This window comes from Papio anubis, chromosome X, assembly GCF_008728515.1.
Source record: "Papio anubis isolate 15944 chromosome X, Panubis1.0, whole genome shotgun sequence".
NCBI classification, from domain to species: domain Eukaryota; kingdom Metazoa; phylum Chordata; class Mammalia; order Primates; family Cercopithecidae; genus Papio; species Papio anubis.
The window spans coordinates 61,904,193-61,929,216 of record NC_044996.1 but is presented as its reverse complement, the minus strand read 5'-3'; positions in this window follow the sequence as shown (position 1 = coordinate 61,929,216).

Below are 25,024 nucleotides of genomic sequence, written 5' to 3'. Positions count from 1 at the left end.
GTTTCTTTTTATCCCACTTGGCACATACAGCCTGTGGAAGTAACATAATGTGCCTCAGATTCTAATTGATATGAGGAAAATTAAATACAAAGATGAGTAGCTTTTCTCAGAGAACTGCTACAAATTAAACATTTGTTTAGAAAAAAGCAGTCTGTTTAGTGAGTATTATTCACATGACATAAGACAGAAATACTGAGGACAAAAACATATTCAAGAAACTCTACAGCAGGAAAAAAAGTAATTTACAAAGTATGGACGTAACCAAGTTAACCTTATACTATTTCTAAACCTCACAAGAGACTTACTGAATTAATATTTTCCCACAGTAAGGGGTAAAATAATACTCACTAAAGAGTAAACCTCTTTATAACACTGCCACTATACACCCCAAGATATAGACAATTAGCAACACATAAGGAGGCATTAGTGACCCCTTAATATTATGAATACACTTGTTAAACTTTTCAATTGTCTTTTCCTTGCTGTTTTACCTCATGTTTTATAATTGGCAGGGATGTAGCACTTATACAAAATGTATTTGAATAATCTCTAATGTGGCTACTGCTTTAAAAACTTCTCTAATGGAAGATTAACAGTTAAGAATAATGCATTATCATAGCTATTTCACATCCTAAAATGAGATAAATATTTTATTAGTTTTATTGTTTGTTATTTATTATTATCAGTTCAACTTACTCTATAGTCTTGAATGGACATTCTATAAATCTTGGAGCATAATAGAATTTAGAAAATTTTTACTGAGTAACCTCAAATTTTGCAAATGAAGGTTATTATTATAGAACAAGAATTATGAGGTCATTTTTTTTCCCTCTTAGTGAGAAAATCCAGTGAAGAAATTGACAGCAGACACATTCCCAAAGTTTACCTCTGATCCATTCTTTCTGAATTTCTACCTCCAGACTTTTCCTAAAGGTAAAATCTCACTCAATGTGCCAGCAAATATAGGCCAGAAGTGTGTGTGTGTGGGATGAGGTGGAGGGGAGGGTATTAATATTTTGGAGAGTAAACATTCAAATCAATTGAAGATGAGAGTATGGAGGGACAATTATGAGTTGCATTTTCCTTTATTCCTCACTGGGTTTCCAACAGCGTTATGTTCCACTTTTCCACAGTGGTAAGCAGCTCTAACATGCTGCTATATATCGGCTTTCACTTGTTTTCTCTTTGTCACCCTCCCGCCTTCTCACTTTGGCTTCCTGGAACTACCTTTCCCCAAAACCATCTGCCTCAAATTGTTGTCTCAGGTTCTGCTTTCAGGTAAAGCCAAATTAATAAAATAATTTAGCAATCTCATCTCCGTTAAGAAATATATCCTCATATTAAATTATATATATATATAGTGATGCATTGGAATTGCATAAAATCATAACCCACTGGGGATGGAATTTCTGTGTAGTCATCTGATTTTAATATTTCAAATATTCCCAAAGCTCTACCTCTAGTTTCTAAGTCTTGCCATGCAGATATTCCTACTAGACAGATTCAAAGCAATTGATTTTTACACTGTCACTTCTTCCCACCACAAACACATGCACTCATGTGCAAACAGGTCTTTTTCTTAAATTGTCAATCTTGGGGAAATTAGCAAAAAGCAGTGGTGATTAGTATGGCAGTAAAATACTTACACATGTGCATCAGGATTGGTAGTATAAATAATTAGGGATATTGTTGGGGGATTTGGTTTAAAAATATCAAAATTTTAAATATGTATACATTTCAACTAAATATTATTATAAGAGTCTCTTTGTTATAAGGAAATAGTCATATAGGTACACTAAACACAAATCTCTTTTTTGTAGTATTATATTTTTAGTAGTGAAATGTTGCAAAAACATTAATGTACATCTGTAGAATAATAGTTTAAAATGCTGTATGTTGGGAGGCTCTAGTTCAACATGGCTGACTGAAGACATCAGATGCCTGTTTTTTCTAGAAAAAAGAACCAAAATTATGAACAGATAATCACATTTTGAATAGAGTATTAAAGAAGAAAATATTAGAGTCCAACAGAGAACTCAGGGGAAATGCCTAAGGCACAGAAGTAGGAGGAAACAAGAAACCAATTTGTCTGAGAATTGATCAGGCGCCTGTAGAGGTTTGGTGTTGTGCGGAGAGGGTGAGTGGGAGAGTTTTGATGTTCACATTCTTGCCATAGACTGTTGGGATCCATACCATAGGAGAGTTCCTCTACCATCACAAACCTTGGCATTAGTATGAGTGGTAATTTGGAGACCTCTTGAGAGCATTGCTCCAGACTGGGAACTCATGCCAAGTCACTCCCCTCCCCTCGGACCTGAGAGGCTGTGGCGGGGCACCGTTGTGAAGTGCAGCTATCATGGGACTGCATCCTGTCCTGAGAACTACAACACCCCATCTCTACATTCTGAAAGCTACTGCTGACATTCCCCAATGTCTACCCAGAGAGCTGCAGTGGCACAGCATTGGCTGAACCAAAAGGTGCTTCAGGGTCCCCAGTAATCTAGCCTAGAGAGAGTTTTCCTCCCTGGGGAAAGGGCAGTGCAGCACACCAAAAAGGCAGTCCCTGGCCCAGAGAAAACTGGCATGCATACATTCCAGAGCCTGAAAGCTCTTTGTTTGGCATTTTACGAAATGACTCCATCCCCCAGCAGTGGCACAAACTCTGTGTTTGGCTTTTCAAGGGACATGCAACATCTCCTACCTGCCAAGCAACCTTTTTGCTTATGATTATGAATAGAGAATGAAATCCTTTCTCCCCCATTGCATATAGTTGCAGGCATAGCTGCTGTTGCTGCATAGTTGGAGGCTGATGTGTGGGTGAGCTGAAGTGCTGCAAGTCTGGGACTGTGAGTGGCAACTGTGACGTCACTGGTTGCATGTCTTTGGAGCTTAGGCTCATGTACGGGTTGGGATCTCTCCCACTCTCTGTACGGAGCTACGGTATTGCTACCATAGAAAGCAGGAGAACCTGAGAGCTGTGTGTTTGAAGCTGTGGGTGAAGACTGCAGTGCAGCCACTGCCAGCTACTTCAGAAGTTTAGTACTGAGCAATAAAGCTAGTGACTTCTATGACACTGGGTTACATTTCAGACTAGAAGTAAACTTCAGCAGTTCATGGATTATCTTAAATGTGGCCACAGTCAGGACAGGAAAGTGAGCCCTGCCAGGACAAAGGCATGAGAGGTAAGCAGGTTATACTTCTGCCTATCAAGCCTGTGGCTCTGAGACAGGCCCTCTCTCTCTATGCTGAGACTTCAGTGCATTAGCAATCAACCCTCACACAAATATTTTGCCAGGGGCCTGAGGTATCTTCTGCCACCCCTGTCAAGGCTGGAGTTCACATCTTCCATAGGAGTGCCTGATCCCTCGCTTGCCCAGTTCAATTCTACAAAGCTTCACCTACCGCTGTGAAACAGAGCGTAGGATCCAAGCTTCTGGGGAGTCCACAGCCCAATCCATCACCTGGAAAGCAGAGCATTTTTCCTGGGGAACAAAGGTCAAGAGTAAGTTCTACTGCCACCACTACAGCTAATTCTTACTTGAGAGTACCACCTACTAGCCTGGGGGTTGTCTTATGCAACCCATTAGAACAACCGCCAACACCAGAGCAAAGCTCTTTGAACAGGAAAAGCTGCTCATGACCACTGCTACCCCCATCACCCACACCACACTCGCTACAAACAAGGTCATCAGCAAGCTCACCCATGTGGTACACTGCTACTACAACTGGCATTTGAGAAAGCCACCAAACTAATGCTATTTATTATTGACAAAATCCTGCAGACTCTTTGCCAATGCAGGCACCCAGAAGCAAAACTAAATTGCCCTACCTAACATACAGCACAGTCATATCTTCAAGAAAGAAAATTTACTCCCACTAAATTAAGTTGCAAAATAAGTGACCATTGGATGCACATAAATTAACATAAAGATACAGAAAGTATTAAAAAGCAAGGTATTATGACACCACCAAAGAAACACAATTCTCCAGCAGTAGATTCTAAAAAATTAAATATAACAATTTTTGATATGCTAGATGTAAAAATAAAATATTTATTTTAAGAAAGCTAAATGAAATACAAGAAATGTGATTCCAATACAAATACACCAGAAAATCAATTCAAGATATGAACAAGAAATTTACTAAGGAGAGAGATATATTTTAAAAAGGTAAATATAACATAGAAATAAAAAAATTAACTGAAGGAATTACAATATATACTCAAAACCTTCAAAAATAGAGTAGGCCAAGAAGAAGGAAGAATTTCAGATGTTGAAGGCAGGTCTTTTGAAACAATACTGTCAGACAAAAATGAAGAAAAAAAGAATAAAGAGAATGAACAAGACATTAGAGACATATGAGACTACCTAAAGTAATTGAACTAATAAATTATTGGTATTCCTGATGGGAAAGAAAAATCTAAAATTTAGAAAATATATTTAAGAGAATATTTGATGAAAACTTTCCAAGTTTAGCAAGACATATAAATATCCAGACTCAAGAGGCCCAATGATCTCCAAGAAAATATATGACATAAAGGATTTCAAAATGGCTGATTGATATCAGACTATCTAAAGTCAAGATGAAGGAATTAATTTTATAATCAGTGTATTAGGCTGTTCTCACATTTCTATAAAGAAATACCTAAAGCTGGATAATTTACGAAGAAAAGAGGTTTAATTGGCTCATGGTTCCACAGGCTTTACATAAAGCATGATGCTGGCATCTGCTTGGCTTACGGAGATGCCTCGGGTAACTTACAATCATTGCAGAAGGCAAAGAGGAAGCCAGCACTTCACATGGCCAGAACAAGAGGAAGAGAAGGGGAGGTGCTAAACATTTTCAAACAACTAGATCTGCTGATAACTCACTCACTCAATATCACAAGAACAGCACCACAGGGATGGTGCTAAACCACTCAAGAGAAACTGCCTCCATGATCCAATCATCCTCCATTAGGCCTTACCTCCAGCATTGTGGATTACATTTCAATATGAAATTTGGGTTGGCACACAGATTCAAACCATATCATTCCACCCCTGGCCCTTCCAAAATCTCATGTCCTCACATTTCAAAATACAGTTGTGCCTTCCCAATAATTCCAAAGATGTAAACTTTTTCCATCAGTAACTCAAAAGTCTCATCTGAGGTAAGGCCAGTCCTTTCCACCTATGAGCCTATAAAATCAAAAACAAGTTAGTTACTTCCAAGATGCACTTGTAGTATAGGCATTGGGTAAATATTGCCATTCCAGAAAGCAGAATCTGGCCAAATGAAAGGGGCTGCAGGCCCTATGCAAGTCCAAAATCCAGCAGGCCAGCCATTAAACCTTAAGCTCTAAAATAATCTACTTTGACTCCATGCCTCATATTCAGAGCACACTGGTACAAGGGATGGGCTCCCAAGGCCTTGGGAAGCTTCACGCTCCTGATTTTTCAGAGTTCAGCCTCAGTAGCTGCTCTCAAGGACTGGCATTGAGTGACTGCAGCTTTTCCAGGTGCAGGATGCAAGCTGCCATTGGATCTACCATTCTGGAGGGGTCTGGAGTATGATGACCCTCTTCTGACAGCTCCACTATGCAGTGCCCCAGTTGGGATACTGTGTGGGGGCTCAAACCTCACATTTCTTTTCCACACTGCGATAGCAGAGATTCTTTGTAAGGGTGCTGCCCCTACTGCAGGCTTCTGCCTAGACATCCAGGCATTTTCACACATTCTCTGAAATCCAGTTGAAGTCTCTCAAGCTTCAACTCTTGCTCTCTGTGCAACCACAGGCTTAACTCCATGTGAAGGCAGCCAAGGTTTGTGGCCTACACCATCTGAAGCAGTGGCCTGAGCTGTACCTGGGTCCCTTTTAGCCAGAGCTGGAGCTGGAGTAACTGGCATGTGGGAAGCAGTGACCTGAGGCTGCACAGGGCAGTGGTGCCCTGGGCCTGGTACACAAAGCCATTCTTCCCTCCTAATCCTCCTGGCCTATGATGGGAGAGACTGTCACAAAATCTCTGAAATGCTTTCTAGTCCTTTTCCCCATTGTCTTGGATATTATTCCTTGGCTCCTCTTTACTTATGCAAATTTCTGCAGCCTGCTTGAGTTTCTCCCCTGAAAATGGGCCTTTTTTTTTCCTACCACATAATCAAGCTGCATGTTTTCCAAACTTTCATGCTTTGCTTCCCTTTTAAATGTTTAAGTTCCAGTCACAATATCCCACTCTTCAGTACCAATTTTCTATGTTAGGTCATGCTTGCTTGGCTATAAAGAAGCACCTTAGACTGGGTAATTTATGAAAAAAAGAGGCTTAGTTGGCTCATATTTCCACAGGCTGTACAGGAACCATAGGGCTGGCATCTGATTGGCTTCTGGGGAGGCCTCAGGAAACTTATAATTATGGAGAAAGGCAAAGGGTAAGCCAGCACTTCACATGGCCAGAGCAGGAGGAAGAGAAGTGGGAGGTGCTGTAAATTTTCAAAAAAAAAACCCCATAACAATTCTAGATATGTGTGCACCCAACACCACAGCACCCAAATTTATAAAACAAATATTACTAGACCCATATAGAGACATAGACAGCAATATGATAATATTGAGAGAATTTAGAACTCCCATCACAGCACAGAGAAATCACCAGGAGATAAAATCTACTAAGAATTATTGGATTTAAATTGGACTTTAGACGAAATAGACCTAACAAACTGTACAGCATATTCTACTCAACAACTATAGACTATACACTCTTCTTATCAACACTTGAAACATTCTATAAGGTAGACCATATATTAGGCTACCAAACAAGTCTCAAAAAGTTCCTAAAAATTGAAATCATATAAAGTATCTTTTTAGACCATAACAAAATCCAACTATAAATCAATACTGAGAGAAATTTTGGAAACTATACAAAGGCATAAAAATTAACCAACATGCTCCTGAGTCATCCTTGAGTAAAGGAAAAATTAAGGTACATATTAAACTTTTTTAAACACATGGAAATGGAAACACAACATACCCAAATCTCTGGAATACCTCAAAAGTAGTATCAAGGGGAAAGTTTATAGAATTAAACGCCTACATCAAAAAGTAGAAAGATCACAAGTTTACAATCTAACATAGCATCTCAACAAACTTGTAAAACAAGAAAATATCAAACTCAAAGTTGGGAAAAGAAAAGAAATGACAAAAATCAGGGCAGATTTAAATTGAATTGAGACAAAAAATACAAAGAGAATTATAAAGAATCAATGAAATGCAAAGTTGGTTCTTCAAAGAGATTTTAAAAGTTGGTAAACCTCTAGCTAGATTAATCAAGAAAATAAGAAAGAAGATCCATATGAACAAAATCATATATCAAAACAAATAAAGGCATTATGTGACAAACCCATAGCCAACATAACACTGAATAAGGAAATGTTGAAACCATTCCCTCTATGAACTGACACAAAACAAGAATGCCCACTTTCACCATTCCTATTCAACACAGTGCTAGAAATTCTAGGTGGAACAGAGAAAATAAAATTATCCTTGTTCACTGATGTCATAAACTTATATCTAAACAACCCTAAAGACTCCAATAAAAAATCTCTGAGAATTGATAAATCAATCAATTTTCTGGATACAAAACCATTGGCAGCATTTAGCAATAATAATTCAACTAAGTAACAAATCAAGAAGACAACCCCATTTATAATAGCTACAAAACACCTAGAAATATATTTAACCAAGGCAGTAAAAGACCTCCACAAGGAAGTATACAAGACACTGATGAAAGAAATTGTAGATGACACAAACCAATGGAAAAATGCCACATGGTCATTAATCAGAAAGATCAGTACTGTTAAAACGACTATACTGTCCAAAAGATGCAATGCAAATCCTATCAAAATATCAATGTGATATTTCAAATAACTAAAGAAAACAATCCTAAAATCATATGGAACCAAAAAAGAGCCCAAATAGCAAAATAAATTCTAAGAAAAGAGAACAAAAAGGTAAGAATCACATTACATTGTTCAAATTATACTACATGGCTGTAGAAATCAAAACAGCATGGTATTGATATAAAATGAACATATAAATCATTGGTATACAATATGGAAACCAGAAAAGGATCCACATACTTACAACAAACTGATTATTGGCAAAGTCAACAAAAGAAGGCAATCTCACTGGGGCGTTTTGGACAGTGGGGGCAGGACAGTGGGTGCAGCCCAACCAGTGAGAACCGAAGCAGGGCCAGGCATCACCTCATCCAGGAAGTGCAAGGGGGAAGGGAATTCCCTTTTCTAGCCAAGGGAAACCATCACACACAACACCTGGAAAACTGGGTCACTCCCACCCTAATATTGCCTTTACCAAGGGTCTTAGCAAACGGCACACTAAGAGATTATATCCCGCACCTAGCTCAGAGGGTCCCATGCCCATGGAGCCTCCCTCATTGCTAGCACAGCAGTCTGAGATCTAACTGCAAGGCCGCAGGGAGGCTGGGGGAGGGGCGCCCACCATTGCTGAGGCTTAAGTAGGTAAACAAAGTGGCTGGAAAGCTCAAACTGGGTGGAGTCCACCACAGCTCAAGGAGGCCTGAATTGTATTTGAAAGGACAAATAAAATTAATAAACCATTAGTGAGATTAACCAAGAAAAGAAAAGAGAAGAATCAAATAAGCTCAATGAGATGTTACAACTGATACCAGAGAAATACAAAAGCTAATTCAAGGGTACTATGAACAACTTTACATACAAAGTAGAAAATTTAGAGGAGACAGATAAATTGTTGGAAATATATAACTCCCCCACCAGATTACATCAGGAAGAAATAGAAGCTCTGAATAGAGCAATAACAAGTAGCTAGATTGAAACAGTAATTTAAAAAATTGCTGACAAATTCAGGACCAAATGGATTCATAACTGAATTGTATCAGACATTCAAAGAAGAATTGGTACCAATCCTACCAAAACTATTTCAAAATATAGAGAAAGAGGGACTCCTCCCTGAATCATTCTATGAAGTTTGTATTGCTGTAATTTTAAAACCAGAAAAGGGCATAACAAAAAATGAAAACTACAGGTCAATATCCCTTAAGAACATAGATACAAAAATCTTCAACAAAATGCCAGCTAACCAAATCCAACAGCATATCAGAAAGATAATTCACCATGATCAAGTGGGTTTTATACCAGTGATGCAGGGATGTTTGAACATATGCAAGTCAATAAATGTGATATATCACACACACAAAACTAAAAACAATAATTATATAATCATTCCAATAGATGCAGAAAAAACATTTGACAAAATCTAGCATATCCCTTTATGATTAAAACACTCAGCAAAATTGGTATAGGAGGGACACACCTCAAGGTAACAAAAGTCATCTATGACAAAACCACAGTCAACATTATACTAAATGGGGAAAAGATGAAAGCATTCCTCCTGAGAACTGGAACAAAACAAGGATACCCACTTTCATTACTTCTATTGAACATAGTACTGGAAGACTTTGCCAGAGCAGTTAGACAAGAGAGTGAAATGAAAGGCATCCAAATTGGGAAAGAGGAAGCCAAACTGTTGCTGTTCACTAATGATAGGCTCATATACCTGGAACCCTAAAGACTCATCCAAAAAGTTTCTAGATGTGATAAATGAATTCAGTACAGTTTCAGGATACAAAATCAGTGTGCACAAATTAATAGCACTGCTATACACCAAAAATAAACAAGCTGAGAAACAAATTAAGAACTCAATCCCTTTTACAAGAGCTACAAAAAATTTTAAAAAATACTAGAAATATACCTAACAAAGTAGGTAAAGTATTTTTACAAGGAAAACTACAAAACACTGCTGAAAGAAACTACCAACAACAAAAACAAATGAAAACACTTATGCTCATGAATGGGTAGAATCAATATTGTGAAAATGACCATACTGCCAAAGCGATCTACAGATTCAATGCCATTACCATCAAATTACCATCATCATTCTTCACAAAACTAGAAAAAAAATCCTAAAATTTATACAGAATCAAGAAGAGCCCACATAGCCTAGAAATACTAAGCAAAAAGATCAAATTTGGAGGCATCACATTACTCGAATTCAAGCTATACTACAAGGATGTAGTTAACAAAACAGCCTGGTACTGGTATAAAAATAGGCATGTAGAGTGACTGAACAGAATAGAGAACCCAGATATAAAGCCAAATGCTTACACCAACTGATCATCAACAAAACAAACAAAAACTTAAAGTGAGGAAAGGACATTCTATTCAACAAATGCTGCTGGGATAATTAGCAAGCCACATGTAGAAGAATGAAACTGGATCCTCATCTCCTATCTTATACAAAAATCAAGTCAAGACAGATCAAAGACTTAAATCGAAGACCTGAGGCTATAAAAATTCTGGAAGACAACATCAGAAAAACTCTTCTAGACATTGGATTAGGCAGATAATTCATGACCAAGAACACAATAGCAAATGCAACAAAAGCAAAAATAAATAAATGAGATGTGATTAAATTAATCACATTATTTCTTCTGCACAGCAAAAGAAGTAATCAACAGAGTAAACAGACAACCCACAGACTAGGTGAGAAAATATTTCCAAACTATGCATCCAACAAAGGACTAATATCCAGAATCTACAAGGACACAAAAAAAACAACAAAAAAAAAAAAAAAAAATGATATCATCAAAAATAGGCAAAGGCATGAATAAATAATTTTCAAAAGAAAATGTACGAATGGCCAACAAACATATTTTAAAAATTCTCAACATCATGAATTATCAGGTTAATGCAAATTAAAACTACAATGAGATATCACTTTACTCTTGCAAAAATGTCCATAATTAAAATATAAAAAAAAATAATAGATGTTGGTATGCATGTGATGAAAAGGGAACACTTTTATACTGCTGGTCAGAATGTAAATTAGTACAACCACTTTGAAAAAACAGCATGGAGATTCCTTAAACAGCTAAAAGTAGAACTACCGTTTGATTCAGCAGTCCCACAGCTGTGTATCCACCCGGAGGAAAAGAAGCCATTACATGAAAAAGACACTTGCACATGCATGTTTATAGCAGGACAATTCCTAATTACAAAAAATATGGAACCACCCTAAATACCCATCAACAAATGAGTGGATAAAGAAAATGTGATAGATATACAACATGAAATACTACTCAGCCGTAAAAAGGAATGAAATAATGACTTTTGCATCAACTTGGATGGAAATAGAGGCCATTATTCTAAGTGAAGTAACTCAGGGATCAAAATCCAAATATTATCTGTTCTCAATTATAATTGGGAGCTAAGCTATGAGGATGCAAAGGCATAAGAATGATATAATGGACTTTGGGGACTCAAGGAAATGTGGGGAAGAGTGCTGAGGGATAAAAGACTACCCCTTGGGTACAGTGTACACGCTCTTGTGACAGGTGCACCAAAGTCTCAGAAATTACCATTAAAGAACTTATCCATGTAGTAAAAAACCACCTGTTCCCCCAAACTATTTAAATTTTATGTTAAAAATAGTTTTAGCAGTCCAAGATGAAAAAAAAAATACTTAGTTCATTCATATATGTTCATATTCAGATAATTGATGTTCTTTATGCTAATTTTTTGTTTCTTGTTGAAGTCCTAGTTAATAGTAGTTTCTACCAGGACCTGAAAATTCTACTTTCCAGGTTATTTATGGAAACTGAAGTTTGTTGGTGTCTATCAGCTAGAGTGAATAAAGATAGAATATTCTGATAAGAGTAGCAGTTCTTTTACAAACATTGTTACTATGCTGTTTTCTTTTTGAGATTTAGTTCTACAACTGAACCTTAAAAACTGACAATCTCAAAAATACATTGCATGAATTAATAAAGAGTCTTTCTGACTTCAAAGCTTAAATAATTCTACACATAATATCAAATTGTTTGGTTAAATATTTTTCAAAAAAAATGTGATTTACCCCATTGTCATTTCTATCTAATAGTAAGAAGAGTTAGTTGTAATCTCTGTTGATATAGAAGATAGGATTTCAATTCTGGTATCAGAAGTACCCAAAGAATTTTAAAAATTCAAATGCATGTTCACTCTGATGATAGTTTATTTTGCTATGCAGAAGCTCTTTAGTCTAATTAGATCCCATTCATCAACGTTGGCTTTGGTTACAATTGCTTTTGGTGTTTTAGTCATGAAGTCTTTGCCCATGCCTATGTCCTGAATGGTACTGTCTAGTATTTTTTTCAAGGTTTTTTATGGTTTGAGGCTTTACATTTAAGTCTTTAATTCATCTTGAGTTAATTTTTGTATAAGATGTTAGGAAGGGGTCCAGTTTCAGTTTTCTGCATGTGGCTAGCCAGTTTTCCCAGCACCATTTATTAAAAAAGAAATTTTTTCCCCATTGTTTGTTTTTGTTGGAAGATCAGATGGTTGTAGATGTGTGGTGTTATTTCTGAGGCTTCCGTTCTGTTCCACTGGCTTACATATCTGTTTTGGTATTATTACCGTGATGTTTTGGTTTCTGTAGCCTTGTAGTATACTTTGAGATCAGGTAGTGTGATGTTTCCAGCTGTGTTCTTTTTGCTTAGGTTTGTTTGAGTATAGGGGTATTTTTTGGTTCCATATAAAATTTAAAGTAGTTTTTTTCAAGTTCTGTAAAGAAAGTAGCTTGATGGCAATAGCATTGAATCTATGAATTACCTTGGGCAGTAGGGCCATTCTCTTGATTTTGATTCTTCCTATCCATGAGCATGGAATTTTTAAAATTTGTTTATGTCCTCTCTTATTTCCTTCAGCAGTGGTTTGTAGTTCTTGAAGCGGTCCTTCACTTCCCTTGTAAGTTGTATTCCTAGGTATTTTATTCTTTTGTAGCAATTGTGAATGGGAGTTTACTCATGATTTGGCTCTGTTTTTCTATTATTGGCATTTAAGAATGACTGTGATTTTTGCACATTGATTTTGTATCCTGAGACTTTGTTGAAATTTCTTATCAGCTTAAGGAGTTTTGGGGCTGAGACGATGGGGTTTTCTAAATAAACAATCATGTTATCTACAAACAGAGACGATTTGACTTCCTCTCTTCCTATTTGAATACCCTATTTTTTTCTCTTGCCTGATAGCCCTGACCAGAACTTCCAATACTATGTTGAATAGGAGTGGTGAGAGAAGGCATCCTTGTCTTGTGCCAATTTTCAAAGAGAATGCTTCCAGCTTTTGCCATTCAGTACGATATTGGCTATGGGTTTGTCATAAATAGCTCTTATTATTTGGGGATATTTTGATTGAACAGGCAACCTACAGAATGGGAGAAAATTTTTACAATCTATCCATCTGACAAGGGGCTAATATCCAGAACCTACAAGAAGCATAAAAAAATTTACAAGAAAAAAAAAAAAAACTCCATCAAAAAGTGGGCAAAGGATATGTACAGACACTTCTCAAAAGAAGATGGTTATGTGGCCAACAATCATATGAAAAAAAGTTCGTCATCACTGATGATTAGAGAAACAGAAATCAAAACCGCAATGAGATACCATCTCATGCCAGTTAGAATGACGATCATGAAAACGTCAGAAAACAACAGATGCTGGAGATGATGTGGAGAAAGGGAAAGCTTTTGCACTGTTGGTGGGAGTGTAAATTAGTTCAACCATTGTGGAAGGCATTGTGGCAATTCTTCATGGATCTAGATCCAGAAATACCATTTGACCCAGCAATCCCATTACTGAGTATATACCCAAAGGATTATAAATCATTCTACTATAAAGACACATGCACATGTATGTCTATTGCAGCACTATTTACAATAGCAAAGACTTGGAACCAACCCAAATGTCCATCAATGATAGACTGGATAAAGAAAATGTGGCACATATATACCATGGAATACTATGCAACAAAAAGAATGAGTTAATGTCCTTTGCAGGGACATGGATGAAGCTGGAAACCATCATTCTCAGTAAACTAACACAGGAACAGAAAACCAAAAGCTACATGTTCTTACTCATAAATGGGAGTTGAAAAAAGAGAACACATGGACACAGGGAGGGGACATCACACATTGGGACCTTTCGGGGGGTGGGGGTCAGGGGGAGGGAGAACAATAGGACAGATACCTAATGCATATGGGGCTTAAAACCTAGAGGACAAGTTGATGGGTGCAGCAAGCCACCATGGCACCTGTATTACCTATGTAACAAACCAGCACGTTCTGCACATGTTTCCCGGAACTTAAAGTATAATAAAAAATTAATTAATTAAAAAATCTCAAAATCTCTGAAAAAAGTATCCAGGCATCCTTATTTTTTAAAGCTATATAAGTATTTCTAATGTGTAGCTAAGATTGAAAATCACTGATCTAGAAAATTTTCTCATGTTTTCTCATTCCTTTTTAGTGTTCTCAGCTTTTCCCCATTTACCAGACATAAAACATGGAGTTCAAGAAACAGGAAGGCTAAATCATAGTTTTTCAACTTGTGGTTCCCAGATCAGTAATATCAATATCATATAGAAGCTCACTAGAAAAGCAAACTTTGGGGCTTCACCCTGCATTTAGTAAATCAGAAGCTTTAGAGTGGGGTGCAGCAATTTGTGTTTTAACAAGACTTCCAACTGATTTAGATGCCTGTACAATTTGCAGAAACACTGGCCTAAATGAATAGTATTTGGAAAAAAGCAACAAAAGCTTTGAAAGATTGAAAGTAAAATAGGGAAGATTATTACACTAATATATAACAAAAATATGTGATATCACCCAATTCAAAGATTATGTGTGAACCAATGAAGGATAAGCCAAAATATCAAGACCATAATCTCTGTAGGAAGTGTGATATTGTTTATAGATGTAAATGTTTATCCAACACAACTGATAAAAATAGGGGTAACAACAAGGATTATTAATCTCTGGTCATAAGGGAGCAAGGAGAAGTTCTAATTTTTTGGATTCCAAGATGTAAAGTTACCTAGAAATTCATTTCCCAAAAAGTGTATTTTATAATATATTTTTCATAAACTGCATTTGAAAATTTACATGTAAATTTCTATTCAAAATCAACTATGAAGTCAACCATTTAGGAGACATTTTAACATAAAAATGCTAAATCGATTATCCAACTAATTTTGATAATTAAAATGTTACTTTTCTTACAAATTACAGCTGTAACATTTTGTGGCTGATTTATCATTAATTTCTAATGTGTTTCAAATATAAAAAGCTATCAAATGCAAAGCTGTACAAACTACTGGGTAAAATTTCAATTATATCATTATAGAAATAAGACTGTAAATAGTTTGGGTAGGGAATTTGTTTAAAGAAATGAAATAGCCTTACATCCCAGTGTTATTATCAGTGATTAAAAGAGATTACTAACATATATGTTGATCTATGCATCTGACCCCAAAAAGAGGTTGATAAATCTACTTTTATGTGATGTAAAATTAATAGCTTCTATTTATAGGCTAGTTATTAAGCAATCCAGAATGTAACAACTTAGCCAAATACCAGTCAGTTGTTCCAATGAGGTATTTTCTTATATATTTATTATAACCATATAATTAATATTATTCTTACACAATGTACTGATAATTAATAACTGACTTTTTAAAAAGGGAAAAGGAAAACAATGATCTATTTTATTTAAATGATGCGCTAATGATTAATTTTTATGTCATATTAGCCAGGTTTTGGTGCCAAATTGCACAACCCATCTTTTGTAGATGTGATTAACTTTTGTAATCAGTTAAATTTAAGCACAGTATATTACTCTTAATAACATGAGTGGATCTCATACAATTAGTTGGAGGTATTAAGAGCTAAAACTGAGCTGTCCTGGAGAAGAAGAAATTCTGCCTCAACACTAATTTGAAAATCTTGTCTCCTTCATCAGCTTGCTGACAGGCCTTACAGATTTCAGACTTGCCAGACCCCATAATTGCTTGAGTCAATTTCTGAAAATTTATCTCTTTCTCTCTCCCACTCTCCATCTATGTATGTGTGTGTGTGTGTGTGTTTGTGTGTGTGTACATATACATATGTATATGTGCCTTTGAACAACATAAAGGTTAAGGGCACCAACTCCCCATTCAGTTGAAAAACTGTGTATAATTTTTGACCTATTTGGTGCAAAATACTAATAATTAACTTTTATTACCTAGATACTGTGCTCTTGAAAACTACTTTATATAAAATTTATAAAATTTAAGAGCTAATAAGAGCTTGAAAATAAAAAATACATATTTTTATAATAAAAAAGACACACTTACATGACTTTTTCTTATTTTCTGTCTAATCCAAATAATAAATGCATCTATCACATTTATTAATTTCTGTGGAAATTCAATCACACTTTCTAAAATGGTACTTAATGTAGGAATGCAACTATATATTGATTTTATGATGTAGGTACTTTATTGAATAAATGCATACTGCAATACAAAGAGTCAATCAATCAAACAAATTAGATAAATTATTGTAAGGAATGTAGAGAAATCAATGCATAAAAAGCTTTTATGTTTGACGTGTTAACCAATCATACTGCAGCTCATCGAACTATATTTGGGTTGTGGAATGGCCTCTTTTCTACACTGTATATCTGAATAATAGACTATTACTCATTCAAGATGACAGGAAACTAAGATTGCTGTCTCCAACAACAATTTTCACATAAATGTACTTAGAAGAAAAGAGGCATCTTAAATGCATCATCCCCCCAACCCCACACATAAACGTATATTATTTCATAGAAAATTGGCACATTGCAATTTTGGCACTCAAGCAAACACATCATATATTTCAAGTTGTTCTTGGCATTTAGATACCACACCTACTTTTTCTATAAATTAGCTTATCCAAATTTAGTATCCAGATAAAACTGTAAAATATTTTTAATAAATTAAGAAAAAATTAAAGGACAGTTATTTTCAGAACAAAAATTATAGTGTGTTATTTAAAATCTCTAAAGAAAAAAATAGTCCATTAAACATTTTATATTACATATTCCTCATATGAGGAACAATAGCAACAATATTCTACCACCAGCAGTATCACCACAACAACCAGTATCACCATCTACATTTTGTATCAAAATGTGAATGCAGTAAAATCATAGGGCTATGACTGACAAGCATTGCCAACAGCCAGGAGTAAAAATGTGACATATATACTATGAATAGTGAAATCCACTTGGATCCCCATTTTCAAATTGTCAAAAACTGCTACATAAAATATAATTTCTATATTTTTTTCTATTGAACTAAAATGACAGATCTGCCAAAGATTTGACTAGAACTAGACATGGAATTGCTCCTATCTGTTATAATATTTTGACCTAATAACTTCCATATGATTTGATCATTCATCATATAGTTAGAATTGAAATTCTAACCAATAATTTCCATTTGTCAGAAATATTAAGGCACTCTGATACAACAATATAGAAAATAAAATAAAAGTTGAAGTGCTGGTCCTTTAAAGTCAGGCGTTGCTATCTTAGTACATCTACCCATTGATTTCACTTGCTCATGCACTAAAATCTCTTGAATAATACTAAAAACACTCTTAATTTATTCTGTAAGCGTTCAGTCAGTTAAAATTATGGAGATTATATTATTTTAGTCATCTTCCACTAACTAAGCATAATATCACAGAAACAAAACCACTGAGATACTAGTACATGCCACCAGATATTATTATCTTTTGAAATTCAACATTTTTGGGTGTAAGCAATGTATTACGCCTTAAACTCAGTTCTTCCTGGTTGTACCAATATCTACTTTAAAAAGACATGTTTCATGATACGAGGAAAGCAACAAATGATCCATTGGTAGGTGAAAAGATCAAGATTAAAAGGGAGCAAATCTGTATTCTAACAATAGTTCTGCTACTAAGTAAATAATCTTTAACATTTCACTCTATAAAATTGGGCATCTTTATATCTATAAATTTCTACTACCATACTCTGCACACAAAATTTGGCTAAAGGCCTATACATAGTATTATAATAGTCAAAAATCACAACACCTTAGAAAATAAAGATAATGTATATTATAGCCAATTACAATCAGATATGGTACTGGATTGTTATTCCTCTCTCTCTCTCTCTATTCTTCTTTATTCCCCTCGACACATACATACACACGTGCACATGTACACACACACACAAACACACACACTATAACATTTTGAAAAGTTGTCAAAGGGATTTAGTCACATTAAAGCATTTATCTAGAATTCTTTTTTTTTTCCACCATTTCTTTTTTTTTTCTTTTTCTTTTTATTATTATACTTTAGAAGTTCTAGAGATGCATTATTATAGCGTGCAGGTTTATTTACATAAGTATACTTGTGCCATGTTGCTCTGCTGCACCATCCTTCGTCAGCACCCATCAACTCGTCATTTTACATCAGGTATAACTCCCAAATGCAATCCTCCCCTCCCCCTCCCAGATAGGCCCGATTGTGTGATGTTCCCCTTCCCGAATCCAAGTGATCTCATTGTTCAGTTCCCACCTATGAGTGAGAACATGCGGTGTTTGGTTTCTGTTCTTGTGATGGTTGCTAAGAATGATGGTTTCCAGCTGCATCCATGTCCCTACAAAGGACACAAACTCACATCCTTACTTATGGCTGCATAGTATTCCATGGTGTATATGTGCCACATTTTCTTAATCGAAGATCTGTCACTGATGGACATTTGGGTTGAATTCAAGTCTTTGCTAGTAATGAATAGTGCCGCAATGAACATCGTGTGCATGTGTCTTTATAGCAGCATGATTTATAATCCTTTGGGTGTATCCCAGTAATGGGATGGCTGGGTCATATGGTACATCTAGTTCTAGATCGCTTGAGGAATCGCCATACTGTTTTCCATAATGGTTGAACTAGTTTACAATCCACCAACAGTGTAAAGTGTTCCTGTTTCTCCACATCACTCTCCAGCACCTGTTGTTCCTGACTTTGAATGATAAAAGCCATTCCTAACTGGTGTGAGATGGTATCTCATTATCAGTTTGATTTGCATTTCTCTGATGGCCAGTGATGATGAGCATTTTCATGTGTCTGTTGGCTGTATGAATGTCTTCTTTTGAGAAATGTCTGTTCATATCCTTTGCCCACTTTTGACGGGTTGTTTGTTTTTTCTTGTAAAGTTGTTTGAGTTCTTTGTAGGTTGTGGATATTAGCCCTTTGTCAGATGAGTAAGATTGCAAAATTTTCTCCCATTCTGTAGGTTGCCTGTTCACTCTGATGGTAGTTTCTTTGTAATGCAGAAGCTCTTTAGTTTAATATGGATCCCATTTGTCAGTTTTGGCTTTTGCTGTTGCTTTTTGGTGTTTTTAGACATAAGTCTTTGCCCATGCCTATGTCCTGAATGGTACTACCTAGGTTTTCCTCTAGGGTTTTTATGGTATTAGGTCTAACATTTAAGTCTCTAATCCATCATAGAATTCTATTTACAGATACCTGAAAGAAGAAAATCAAGCTGTTGGGAAAACCCTATTGTGAGTTCAAATTTTAGAACTTCATTCACAATTTTAGAAGGCTATTTGAAGAGCTCATCTTGCTTGGTAGTCTTTACATTTTGCCTGAGAATTTTCAGGAAAACATATGCTGTCTGAAAATTACTTGTCTAGAGATTGTTGCATCTTCTACATTATGAGCATGAATAATCCATGGATTTAGAAGTTGGCACATTCTCTATTTTCTTCCTTTCATCTCTATGAACATAAATAAAAAACCCTAGAAAAAAATGGATGAATTCCTGGAAACACAAAACCTTCCTAGATTAAACCATGAGTAAATTGAATTCTTGAGCAGATCAATAATGAATTCAGGAGTGAATCAGTAATAAAAAGCCTACCAAAGAAAAAAGCCAAGACAGACAAATTCATGAACAAATTATTCTAGATGTACAAAGAGAGAGGGTCCATTTCTATTGAAAATATTCCAAAAAACTTGAGAGAGAGACATTCCTCTCTAACTCATTCCTATGAGGCCAGGGACATCCTGATAACAAAACCTGGGACACACACACACACACACACACACACGTAAAGGCCAATATATTTGAAGAACAATAGATGCAAAATATTTATCAAATTACTAGCAAACCAAACTAAACAGCACATCAGGTTTAAACTTGATCAAGTTTATCCACCATGATCAAAGTTGTTTTTACCTGAGATACAAGGTTGTTCAACATATGTAAATAAATGAAATTTAATTCATCCCATAAATAGAACTAAAAACAAATACTACATGATCATCTCAATAGATTCAGAAAAGGTTTTAGATAAAATTCAACTCCTTACTTGGTAAAAATCTTCAACAAACTAGAAACTTTGCTTCAAAATAATTAAAAAACGTACTTCAAAATAATAACATTTATCTATGATAAATCCATGACAAGCGACCATTGAATGAACAAAGTTGGAAACATTCCCTTGAGAAACATGAGACCAAGACATTAATGCTCTCTCTCACCACTCAAACATTTACTGGAAGTCTAGCCAGAGAAATTAGAGTAGAGAAATAATAGGCATTGAGAATAGAAAGGAAAGGAGAGTCCAACTATCCTTTTTTTAGATTATTATTCTATACCTAGAAAACCCCATGGCCTCTGCCCAAAAGTTTCTTGATGTGATAAACAATGTAAAGTTAGAAAATGATACAAAGAGCAATGTACGAAAATCAGTTGCACTTCTATATACCACCAACATCAAGCTGAGAGCCAAATGAAGAATGTAATCCCATTCACAATGAAAAATGGAATACCTAGAATACAGCTAATCAGAGGTAACAGATCTCCACAATGAAAATTACATAATACTGCTCAAAAATCAGAGATGTCACAAATGAATGGAAAAGACATTTCATGCTCATGAAGACAGAATCGATATTGTTAAATGACTACTGCCCAAAAGCAATTTACAGATTCCAATAGTGTCTTTTCAAACTACAAATTGAATTCTTCACAAATTACAAAAAAAAAAAAAAAAAAAAACTTAAAAAATTCCTGTGGAACCAAAAATAAAATAAAATAAAAGCCCAAATAGCTACAGCAATCTATAAGCACAAAGTTGGATGTGTCACATTACCTGATTTCCAAACAATATTGCAAGGCTACAGTAATCACAACAGCAGCCACTGCTGCTATAGAAACAGATACATAGATCAATATAAAGAATAGACAGCCCAGAAATAATGCTATACAACTACAACCATCTGATCTTTGAGAAAGTTTCCAAAAATTAAGCAATGGAAAAAGGACTTCCTATTCAATAAGTAGTGCTGGGATAAACTAGCTAACAATGTGTGGAAGACTGAAACAGGACCTCCTTCCTTACACCATATAGAAAAAATCAACTGAAAGATGGATTACATATTTAAATGTAAAAATCTAAAAACTTTAAAACCCTGGAAGATAACTTAGGAAATATCATTCTGGACATAGGACCCAGCAAAAGTTGTCATAACAATGACATGAAAAGCAATTACAGCAACAACAAAATGACAAATGGGACCTAATTAAAGAACTTCAATTACAGCAAAGAAACTATCAACTGATAAACAACCTACAGAATGAGAGTAAATGTTTGTGAACTATGCAACTGACAAAGAACCTAACATTTAGCATCTATAAGAAACTAAAGAAATTAACAAGCATAAAACCAAACAACCACACATTAAAAATTTAGGCCTGGTGTGGTGTCATGCCTGTAATCCCAGCACTCTGGAAGGCCAAGGCGGGGATAACTTTTAAAAATTCCAGATGTCTGCATAGTAGTAATTTCTTGAGAATGCTCATATTTTCTCCTTTTTTAAACCATTTTCTAAATGCTAATTTTGCCTTAAGTTAATATGTTCAATGTATTTGAAAGATTAAGTCATGCTAAGCACTTTTAGATCTTAAAATACGCCTTTGAAAGTGATGTCTAAAAGGGTATAGTCTAGGAAGTCACAGTTCATCATTCCCCATGAAAACATTAAGAAAACAGCTATAGATGGACTAAAATAATATTACAGTGCAACCAGTTAAAGAATGATAACCACCAACTGAATGCACAGTCAAGAAAGAGACACATTCAATATGTTAGAAAATTCTGTGGTATTTTTATTCACTCTTGCTTCATCTCGTTCCTGGCATAGTAGTGTAATCAGCAGAAAATGAGGCAACCATGTGTTCCTTTGGTTAGGCAGAAGTAGCAGAGTAGAACATGTTTGCAACATTCTGACTCATCTATGGGTTACCTAAAAGATTATTCTCTGCATTACTCCTGATATATTATGGAATATGATCTCCATCAGATCATATGAAAGAACATTAAGTATAAATTCTATCTTCAGTTGACAGAAAGACAGGGCCAGTTCATTGGCACATAAAACCTAGGAGAACTGCAAAATCCACATATGCCTGAGGGCAAGACATTACAGGTAGAAGACGGAAACATGACCCATTTAAAGGAGCAACATAAACTAAAAAAGGCGGCTTCCCTAAAAGAAGACATGGATTAGATTTAAAAAACTTTAAAACTGCTTTCTTAATATCCTCAAATAGTTAAAATGAAACATACACTAAACATAAAAAGAAATCAGAAAACTATGTATGAAAAATATTCACAACATGATAGAAATTATTTAAAAAACCTAACTACATCTGGAGCTGCAAAAGGCACGAACTCAATTATAAAAATTCTGGGGGTTTTAAACAGCAAACTCAAACAGGAAAAGAACAATCATACAATTTGAATGATGGTCTTTGAAATTATCAAGTGAAGTAAGAAAAAAGTTAAGTGAATAGGAGGGAAGGGGTATAAAACATCATCAAGCAGACCAAAAACTATATCTTATAGTATGTCAGTCTGTTTTTATATTTATGTAAAGTAGTATTATTATCTAGTGCTGGGTTATTTATAAAGCATTCTTTAACATTTCTGGGGCTCAGCTAACTGCTTCTCTTTCGTGTCTCAACCTGAAACTGTTCCTCCATTGTTTCCTCTATAAATCATTTGAAGACAAAAAATGTGGAAAACTTCCCAAATTTGAATAAAGATATAAATATGCAATTGCAAGAAGCCAATGAATTCCAAGTAGGACAAAATCAGAGACCTAAGACACATTAAAATCTGGCTTTGCTACGAATGGCAAAGGCAGGGAAAAGGACATTTGAAAACAGCAAGATAAAATGGACCCCATCATACATGCAGAGCTCTTGTATGACTGTCCTGGTAATTTCTTATCAGGGCACCTTGGAGGACAGAAATAGGGGCATGATACATTTAAAGAAATTGAAGAAAGAACTGCCAGCAGGGAATTCTATACCTGTAAGCTATCTTTCTAAAATAGATAAGTAGTCAGGACATTTTCATACAAGGAAAAAGCTGAAGTAGTTCACTGAACCTTCTCTGCAGATGTATTAAATAGGAGTCCTTCAAGTAGAATCCTAGACAATCACTCAGAGGCATAAGAAAAATAGCTTCTCCCAGAGATGGTGATATGGTTTGACTGGCATGTCCCCAAGAATTGTATGTTAGAAACTTGGCCTTTGTGCAAAATTTTTGAGAATTGGAACCTTTAAAGGAGACTGGGATGTAGACTCTGTCCTCATGAATAGATTAATATCACTATAATGGAGTGGGTTACTTATTGGAAAAGTGTGTATTTTTATTTTTATTTTTTTGAGATGGAGTCTTGCTCTGTCACCCAGGCTGCAGTGCAGTGAGTGCGATCTCAGCTCACTGCAAGCTCAGCCTCAGTTCCATGCATTCTGCCACAGCCTCCTGAGTAGGACTACAGGTGCCTGCCACCATGCGGCTTCGTTATTTAGTACTTTGTAGTAGAGACAGGAGTTTCACTGTGTTAGCCAGAATGGTGTGATCTCCTCACCTCGTAATCTGCCCTCCTCGGCCTCCCCAGCGTTCTGGGATTACAGACATGAGCCACTGCACCTGCCATGTGTATCTTTTGCAAAATGAGTTTTGCACTCCATTGCTTTGTCTAGAAGATGTGCTCTGTTTCTGCCTGCTTTCTGCCATGGATGATGCAGAAAGAAGGTCATGACAAATGCAAGCCCTCCATCTTAAACTTTCCAGTTTCGAGAACTATGAAACCAAATCTCTGTTCATTATAATTACAGTATTGGTGCTGTTATGTCAGTACAAAACAGTAATAAAAATGGTAAATAGATGAACAAATAACAAATATAATATTATTATTTTTAATTTTTGAATACCACCACTTATATTATCTATAGGATTTAAAGTATAAATGAGTAAAGATTATAAATATGAAATCTTTATATGATAATGGTAATGGTTACATAACATCTAAAGATATACAGTTTAGCCTTGAACAGCATGTGTTTAAATTGTGATTCACTTATACATGTATTTTCTTCTGCCTCTGCCACTGCTGAGACAGCAACATATTCAGGACTGAACATGAAGTGATGAGATGAAGACCTCTGTGATGACTTAAACCAACCCAATGAATAGTAAATGTATTTTCCTCTTCCTTATGATATTCTTAATAAAATATATTTTCTAGCTTACTTGTAGACATATGCATATAAAATACAAACGTGTTAAATGACTATGTTATCAGCAAGGTTTCAGTTCAACAATGCCAGCAATTAATGTATGTGATGAAGTTTAGGGAATACAAAGTTATATGCAGATTTTTCAACTTTGTGAGGACTTGGCACTCTTATCTCATACTATTCCAGTGTCAATTATAATTTATGATATTAGTAGCATAAACTGGGAAAGGCAGTAGCTGCAAAGAAGTAAAGTTTTGTATGCAATTGAAGTTAAGATGGTATTAATTTAGGATGATTTTATAACCTTATGATGTTTTATATATTACTTACATGGTAACCAAAAGAACCATATGTTTTAGACAACAAAAAAGAAAATAACTACAAAATATACACAAAGAGGAAATAAGAAGGGATTCAAAACATATTCACATAAAATAAACTATATACAAGGGAGGTCAGTAATACAGGAATAAAAGACAAAATATCATAACACACACAAATCAATTTATAAAATAG